This window comes from Heterodontus francisci, chromosome 29 (assembly GCF_036365525.1).
Source record: "Heterodontus francisci isolate sHetFra1 chromosome 29, sHetFra1.hap1, whole genome shotgun sequence".
In the NCBI taxonomy this organism is placed as follows: domain Eukaryota; kingdom Metazoa; phylum Chordata; class Chondrichthyes; order Heterodontiformes; family Heterodontidae; genus Heterodontus; species Heterodontus francisci.
This window is the reverse complement of record NC_090399.1, coordinates 6,247,497-6,257,202: the sequence shown is the minus strand read 5'-3', so window position 1 is coordinate 6,257,202 and position 9,706 is coordinate 6,247,497.

Sequence of the window (9,706 nt, the reverse complement as noted above, 5' to 3'; positions counted from 1 at the left end):
TTAGCTGTTCTCCAGTCCTCTGGCACCTCCCCCTGGCCAGAGAGGAATTAAAAATTTGGGTCAGAGCCCCTGCAATCTCCACCCTCACCTCCCACAGCCTCCTGAGACACAAATCGTCCGGACCTGGAGATTTGTCTACTTTTAAGCCTTCCAAAACCTCCAATGCCTTGTCACTCCCTATGACAATTTGCTCAAGAACCTCACAGTCTCTCTCTCTCTGAATTCCATACCTACATCCTCATTCTCTTGGGTGAAGACAGATGTGAAGTATCCATTCAACACCCTACCAATGTCCTCTGGCTCTACCCACAAATTTCCCCCTTGGTCCCTAATGGGTCCTTCTCTTTCCCTGGTTGTCCTCTTCCCATTGATATACTTATAGAATATCTTGGGATTTTCCCTACTTTTACCAGCCAGAACTTTCTCAGTTGCTACCAGCATTTGCAGGAACCGGAAGAGATAAGGAGAAACCTCGAGGGGGCACAGAAATTGTGAGGGTGAAGCCACACCTTGTTGAAGTGCCACAGAAGAGTGCAGTCATGTATGCACAAATACCTACAGGTAGCAATGTCCCAGAGAACAAAGGGGAGATTAACAAAGAAGACCGCATTTGTTGACAACGCGAAAGGTAGGTGGTGCTGTTTTGGCACATGCACAAATACAGCATGTGCCTCTAAAACGTCACAGCTTGCGACTGTAGCAGCTGCCAGGACTAAAGATGGCGCTGCTCAAAGAATCACACAGAGGAAACCTAACAAACACGTGGCAGTATATAATGGCCGGAGTGAGAGAGTGGAGCGGGCTGGGGAGAGCAGCGGTAACAGTGGCCGGGGGGGGGGGGGGGAGAAAGAGGGGGCGGGGGGGGAGAAAGAGGGGGGCGGGGGGGAGAAAGAGGAAGAGGGGGGGAGAAAGAGGAAGGGGGGAAGAAAGAGGGAGGGGGGGAGAAAGAGGGAGGGGGAGAAAGAGGGGGGAAGAAAGAGGGAGGGGGAGAAAGAGGGAGGGGGAAGAAAGAGGGAGGGGGAAGAAAGAGGGAGGGGGGAGGGGGAAAGAGGGAGGGAGGGGGGAGAGGGAGGAGGGGAGGGAGAGGGAGGAAGGGGCGAGGGAAAGGGAGGGAGGAAGGGGAGAGGGAAAGGGAGGGAGGAAGGGGAGAGGGAGGGGGTGGGGGAGAGTGGGGGGGGGAGCAGCGGAGCGGAAGAGGAGTGCCTTTTTCTGTGCATGCGCCAGAAACACAACAGCAAAAGACTTACCAGCCAGTCCCTGGACCCGGCAACACCAAGGTCTTCGCACACTTGCTCCCCACGGCTCTCTACGACCTCTCGCTTCCGGCCCTCTCCATTCAGCCGTTCCCTCCAGCTGCGGACGCCCAATACAGTTGCTTCTCCCCTACTTCTCCACAGTACTTCAGGCATTGCAACTGTCTGGTCCCTGCATTTTGCATGCTCCCTCTCCCCACCCCTCCCCCCTCTCCATCTTCACCTCCCCCTCTTCACCCACTCCTCCCTCCCCCTCTTCACCCACCCCTCCATCCCCCTCTTCACCCACCCCTCCTCTACCCCGCTACCTCCACCCCTCCCTCTACCCCCCTACCTCCACCCCTCCCTCTACCCCCCTACCTCCACCCCTCCACCACAGTTGAATATCTGAAGTGCAGTTGCAAAGTCGGGGAAATAGCATGCAAAACAAAACCTCAACAATTCTGGGGTTAGCATTCCCGTTAGACAGACAGGCCGAGTCTCTGCTATGCACAGCTAAAGAGATTGTTCCTGGAGAGCCTTGTGGTGAATGAACGCTTGGCTCTCTATTCCACTACTGTATTGTCCATGTGAAGAAGGCAAAGTCACAAGAGTCTGAGCTCAGTCTATTCTTGGTGAATGTCCCCCAAACGCATCCCAATGTGCATTCCCAATTCATCCATAAATGCAATGTTCCTTTCCACATCGTGACGAGCTCCGCAGCATGATCCAGTTGCCTTCGTTGCTTGAATGCTGACCTTAAGTCTCGAGGATTGTTTTCTCGACGGCATGTTTTACATGAAAAGAAATAAAGCAAATCAGAGTCAGAGCTTGCCTCCCTCCATCCACTGAAATTACTGTTGTGCACACTTTTTTAAGTTCTGCAGTGAAGGCACCAATTGATAACGTCGCCAATGAAGCACTTATTACCCACCTCAGATGCAGGAATCAGCACATCCTTGCGTCCTCTCCTGCACTGCCTCCTTTGCTTGAATGCCGTCCTTAAGTGTCAAGGATTGTTTTCTCAAGGGCACGTTTTACATGAAAGGAAATAAGGAAAGAACATCAGTGTCAGAGCTTCCCTCCCTCCAATGAAAGTACTGTTGCGCATGCTTTATGCTCTGCAGGATAGGCATGTACTGATAACACCGCCAATGAATCACTTAGTACCCATCTCAGCTGTAGGAGTCAGGATGATGTTACTGCCCCTATCTCGTGATGGTTCAATGCTGCTCTCAGGGAAAACATGAATGATGTGAGGGTGCTGGAAAAAGAAGCACATTTCTTTTGGATTATGAACATAAAGCTGGCCATTTAGCCCAGCTGTTCCCTGCTAGTGGTTATGCGGTGCCCCAGACAATGGAAATGCTTTCAGAGCAGCTTACAACAGGGACTGGGGCACATGCGGTGCCCCAGACAATGGAAATGTTTTCAGAGCAGCTTACAACAGGGACTGGAGCACATGCAGTGCCCCAGACAATGGAAATGTTTTCAGAGCAGCTTGCAACAGGGACTGCAGCACATGCAGTGCCCCAGACAATGGAAATGTTTTCAAAGCAACTTACAATGGCAGAGCAACTTACCTTGGAACAATCTCCTGTGTCTAATAAAAATGAAGCAAATCTCCAAAACGACTAAATAATTCAGATAAAATGCCAGAAAATGCCCGACGAAACCTCTCCTCCTTCCATTTTCAAAAAGTTGCGCCGAAGCTTTGACGCATATGTGAATATCTGAAGATTGACGCATGCGCAGAGGCCAACCTGGCGCGTTGCCCGAGGAAGACAACGTAACGCGATGATGTAATCTGCGCGTGTGCGCACCACGGCGCAGCCTGATGACGTCAGCGCTGACAAAGCGTTGTCATGAATCACTTTGAACAAAGAATCCTCCCCGACAGTCAGAGGAAAAGGGAACCACCCATCCCCTGAAGCCAAAGCCTTTGCATGACTCAACAAAGCACTGAAAGAGAGTTCAGGATAGACCCACCCACTACTAACTCACCTGGTAAAAAACATTCCCTCAACAGGAACAAAACCCAAGGCAGTCATGGCAATGGGAAAACTGTAGAAAAGCTTCCCCAAAGAACCACATGGCTACATGAATCTGAACTTGCCACAAAATTTTAAAACTCAGAAAGCTGTTTTCTCCTGGACGGGAAAAGACCTCTGTCATGTCTGCTCTCATCTTGCTCTCACCAGCTTTGGAAACCATTGAAGATCTATGAACCCCAAGAGAGAAGAGTCTCCTACAGTGAACAAGGTTTAAGAAGAATACAGAGTCCCAACAAAAAGCAAGATCTACCTACAAACAAGGACTATAACGACCTCGAAGCACAGTAACAAAAACCTCTCTTCAAAGATTCCCTCAAACCTCTCTGCTTTATTTTTCTTCTGCTCTTTTCTGTCTCTATTTGCATGTGCATATCGCGTATGCATGCTCGCGTGGGGCGTGGCCTGTATCCATAGGCATTAACCAAATTCGAGTTTAAGTTTTCGTAAATTTCACTTTTCTTCTTTAAACCGAAGAAGGCCTGTTTGTGCTAATTTCTTTGCCTTATAATTGGAAAGCGGTGAACAAGGATTCACCAAGGGGGAGCTCAAAACACGGTGTGTTTAAAAATTAAACCCTGTTACAATATCACCAGGTGAAGGCTGAGAAAGACCCCTAGACACCTTTCTCACCTGGTCATAACAATTGTTTCAATTGTATAAATCCTTGGTGAGACTGCACGTGGAGTATTGTCTACTGTTTTGGTCTCCTTATCTAAGGAAGGATATACTTGCCATGGAACAAGTACATCAGACCCATCCCTGGGATGGTGGGATTGTCTTATGAGGAGAGATTGCAGAAACTGGGCCTATATTGTCCAGAGTTTCAAAGATTGAGAGCTGACATCATTGAAACTTATAAAAGTTCTTATAGGGCGTGACAGGGTGGATGTGGATAAGACGATTCCTCTGACTGGTACGTCTCGAACAAGGGGAGACAGTCTCTGAATACGGGGCAGGCTATTTAAGACTGAGATGAGGAGGAATTTCTTTACTCAGAGGATGGTAAATCTGTGGAATTCTCCACCCCAGAGGGCTGTGGAAGCTCAATCATTGAGCATGTTCAAGAAAGAAGTTAATAGATTTTTGGATACTAATAACATCAAGGGATATGGGAATAGTGGGGAAAACCGCGTAGAGATAGACGATCAGCCATGATCTGTCTGAATGGTGCAGCAGGCTCGATGGGCCAAATGGCCTACTCCTGGTCCGATTTCCTTTGATCCTATTTGTGGTTCAGTGTAATATTTTGTTTTATAATGCTCCTGTGAAAAGCACCTTGGGACATTTTATTACATTAAAGGCTCTACATAAATTTAATTGTGTTATCACCAGATGAGGAAGGGGTCTCAGGCTCCCCTTTCACCCCTTCTCTGGTTTGACCATGACAGGGTTTATTCTTTTAACACAGTGATTTAACTTACCAACTCAGTGAGCACTTGCTCCAATATAATTGCAAATGAATCAATCAGACATATTTTCTTGAGTTTAAACAAGAAAGATGTAAGTTTAGTAACCTTATCACTCTAAACCTGTTAAAATTACTGAATTACATGAGGTATCCATGTTCATGTTCACATGAGAGTCACACACACACACAGATAGACAACAGAGTTGGGAGGTTGGAGTAGAGTCCTTAATACAAATGGAGTTTCAATACTGAAGTTTAGTCCCTTGGTTGAAATTGTAGTTTTGAAGTCTTCGCTAGGCCACACACGGTTCGGGCTTGCGGCTCAGGTTCTGGAAGGCAGGAGAGGGGATTTATCCATGTCCCCTTAGTTGTTGGCTGTGTTGGGATGTAGGTTTGCAGCTGAGGCTTCTCTCCAGCAAAGATGTGAGAGATTCAGCTTTTGACGATCAACATTGACAAAACCATTCTAGGTAATTTAGTCAGAGAGCGCCCCCATTGTTCTGGCTAGACTGGGTAATCATCTCTCTCTCCAGTCAGATTCTTAAATTTTTTCATCGGCAAATTCGTGGCCATCTCGGCTGCTAGTAGTTTTGATTTCTTTTAAAAGGTATTTGTAACAATGTCCAGTAAAAAGTCTCAGGCAAAGTTCCATACAGTGAAATTAATATTTCCAGTTGATATGTGGGGATTCCATTACAGTTGTTTCGTATTCACTTTTTTTTAAATCTCGGAGACGATTTTGCCTTGCAGGTGTGAATAACAATAGTGGATTGGGAATAATCAGAGAAGCGGGAAGATTGAGAGAGGGGATATGGGTAATATATCTAACTAAATGAAAAATTAGGCCACAATTGGAGTATTGCTTCCAGTTCTGGTCTCCATGGTTTAGGAAGGATGTGAGGGTTCTTGAGAGGATGCAGAGGAGATTTACCAGAGTGGTTTCAGGGATGGGGAATTTTAGCTACAAGGTTAGGCTGGAGAAGCTGGTGTTATTCTCCTTGGAGTAAAGGAGATTGTGGGGAGATTTGATAGACGTGTACAAGATTTTGACAGGTTTAGATAAGGTAGACAAAGAAAAGCAGTTCCCATTAGTTGATGGTGCAAGGACTAGGGGACAAAGAGGTAAGGCTTTGGACAAGAGATGCAGGAGAGATGTGAGGAAGATCTTTTGTACACAGCAAGTGTCCTGGAATTCACTGCCTACAAGGGTGTTGGAAGTGGAGAGGATTAATAACTTTAAAAGAATATGGGCTGGCACTTGAGGGAAATCAACATGCTGGGCTATGGAAGTAAAGTGGGCCATGGGACTGACTGGATTGCTCTACAGAGAGTCAGCATGGACCTAATGGGCCGACTAGACACCTTCTGTGCTGCAATAACTCAATTACAGAAGATACAAAAGAGCAGAACAGCAAACAACAGCAGCTATGTTGCCTTGGGAATGTAGACTAGGCACCTTAATTGAAATAAGCTAAGGATTAGATTAGATTAGAGATACAGCACTGAAACAGGCCCTTCGGCCCACCGAGTCTGTGCCGACCATCAACCACCCATTTATACTCTTTCTTTTCTTTTGGGCCTCCTTATCTCGAGAGACAATGGATACGCGCCTGGAGGTGGTCAGTGGTTTGTGAAGCAGCGCCTGGAGTGGCTATAAAGGCCAATTCTGGAGTAACAGGCTCTTCCACAGGTGCTGCAGAGAAATTTGTTTGTTGGGGCTGTTGCACAGTTGGCTCTCCCCTTGCGCCTCTGTCTTTTTTCCTGCCAACTACTAAGTCTCTTCGACTCGCCACAATTTAGCCCTGTCTTTATGGCTGCCCGCCAGCTCTGGCGAATGCTGGCAACTGACTCCCACGACTTGTGATCAATGTCACACGATTTCATGTCGCGTTTGCAGACGTCTTTATAACGGAGACATGGACGGCCGGTGGGTCTGATACCAGTGGCGAGCTCGCTGTACAATGTGTCTTTGGGGATCCTGCCATCTTCCATGCGGCTCACATGGCCAAGCCATCTCAAGCGCCGCTGACTCAGTAGTGTGTATAAGCTGGGGATGTTGGCCGCTTCAAGGACTTCTGTGTTGGAGATATAGTCCTGCCACCTGATGCCAAGTATTCTCCGAAGGCAGCGAAGATGGAATGAATTGAGACGTCGCTCTTGGCTGGCATACGTTGTCCAGGCCTCGCTGCCGTAGAGCAAGGTACTGAGGACACAGGCCTGATACACTCGGACTTTTGTGTTCCGTGTCAGTGCGCCATTTTCCCACACTCTCTTGGCCAGTCTGAACATAGCAGTGGAAGCCTTACCCATGCGCTTTATACTAATCCTACACTAATCCCATATTCCTACCAAACATCCCCACCTGTCCCTATATTTCCCTACCTATACTAGTGACAATTTATAATGGTCAATTTACCTACCAACCTGCAAGTCTTTTGGCTTGTGGGAGGAAACCGGAGCACCCGGAGAAAACCCACGCAGACACAGGGAGAACTTGCAAACTCCACACAGGCAGTACCCAGAATCGAACCCGGGTCCCTGGAGCTGTGAGGCTGCAATGCTAACCACTGCGCCACTGTGCCGCCGAGTGAGGGAGAAGCTGGTGTCCTGGTTCAGGACAGAATGAGGAGGGTGCCTCTGGCTGGAATGATTAGACCATAAAGGACACAGGAACAAGAGTGAGCCATTCATCCCCTCGAGCCTGTTCTGTCGTTCAATGAGCTCATGGCTAATCTGTGACCTAACTCCATATAACCACTTTACCCCATATCCATTAATACCTTCTGTGAACAAAATCTATCAATCTCAGATTTAAAATTAACATCTGATCTCGCATCAATTGATATTTGCAGAAAAGAATTCCAAACATCTACCACCCCGTGTGTGGAGAAGTGTTTCCTAATTTCACTCTTGAAAGGTCTCCCTCTATTTTTAGACTATTCCCACTAGACTTCCCAAACAGCAGGAATAGTTCCTCCCAATCTACCCTATCTGTTCCCCTTAACCTTGCAGACCTCGATCAAACCAACAGCAACAATCAGATTTATATAGCACCTTTCACATAATAAAACATCCCAAGGCACTTTACAAGAGCATTATAAAACAAAGTATGACACCGAGCCACAAAAGGAGGTATTAGTTCAGATGACCAAAAGCTTGGTCAAAGAGGTAGGGTTTACTGAGTGTCTTAAAGGGGGAAAGTGAGGTGGAGAGGTGTAGGAAGGTGTTCCAGAGCTTAGGACCTCGACAACTGAAGGTGCGACTACCAATGGTGGAGCAATTAAAATCAGGGATGCACATGAGGTCAGAATTAGAGGAGTGCAGATATCTTGGAGGGTTGTGAGTCTGGAAGAGATTACACAAATTGGTAGGGGTGAGGGCATGGAGGGATTTGTAAACAAGGCTGAGAATTTTAAAATCAAAAGATTACTTGGCAGGGAGACAATGTAGGTCAGTGACCACAGGGGTGATAGGGGAACAGGACATGGTGAAAGTTAAGACACAGGCAGCAGAGTTTTGCAGGATCTCATGTTTACGGAGAATAGAATGTGGGAGACCAGCTGTTTTGAAATCATCAAACCTCCTAAATACTTGGGAATGCAACCCCAGTTTGTGTAATCTGTCATTGTACTTTAACCTTTGGAGTCCCGGTATTATTCTGGTAAATCTACACTGCACTCCCTCCACGGCCAGAAGGTGCGGGGGGTGGGGGCGGGGGGGAGAGGCTGAAAACAGGTAACTATAGGACAGTTAGCTTGACCTTCCTGTCATAGGGAGGGTGTTAAAATCAATCATTAAGGAGGCTGTAACTGGGCACTTAGAAAAACTCAAAGTAATCAGAAATAGTCAGCATGATTTTGTGAAAGGGAAATCATGTTTAAACAATTTGTTGGAGTTCTTTGCTGTGGATAAAGGGGAACCCGTTGATGTACTGTACTTGGATTTCCAGAAGGCATTTGACAAGGTGCCACATAAAAGGTTATTGTGCAAACTAGAAGCTCATGGTGTCGGGGTAACACATTAGCATGGATAGAAGATTGGCTGGCTGGCAGAAAACAGAGAGAATGCATAAATGGGTCCTTTTCTGATTGGAAGGATGTGACGAATGGAGTCCTGTAGGGGTCTGTGCTGGAGACTCAACTTTTTACAATTTATATCAATGACCTCGATCCCTTTGCACCTTGGAATTTTGTAGTCATTCTCTGTTTAAGTAATACTCTGCTTTTTTATCCTTCCTGCCAAAGTGAACAACTTCATATTTTCCCACAGGATACATCTGCCAGTTTTTGCCCACTCACTCAACCTATCGATAAACGATCTGCAAGCTCCTTATGTCCTCGACCTATCTTTGTGTCATCTGCAAATTTAGCTACCATGCCATTGCTCCCCTCATCTAAGTTTCTGATATAAATTGTAAAAAGTTGAATCCCCTGCACAGACCCCTGCAGGAGTCCACTTGTCACATCCTGCCAATCAGAAAAAGACCCATTTATGCATACTCTCTGTTTTCTGCCAGCCAGTCAATCTTCTATCCAAACAAATGTGTTACCCCCTACGCCATGAGCTCCTGCTTTGCATCTACCTTTTACATGGCACCTTGTCAAATGCCATCTGGAAATCCAAGTACAGTACGTCAACGGGATCCCCTTTATCCACAGCACATTTGTCTCCTTCAAAGTCAAATAAATTGTTTAAAGATGATTTCCCTTTCACAAACCCATGCTGAATGTTCCCGATTACCTTGAGTTTTTCAAAGTGCCCAGCTATAGCCTCCTTAATGATCAATTCTAATACCTTCCCCACATAGGCATCCAGCTAACTGGCCTACAATTACCTGTTTTCTGTCCCACCCTCCCCCCCCCACACCCCCCTCCACATCATTTGTTGATTAGAGGGATTGTATTTGCTAACTTCCAGTTGAATGGAACTTTCCAGAATCTAGGGAATTTTGAAAAATTAACACTAACGCATTTACTATTCATTGACAACATCTTTTAAGATCGGAGGATGAA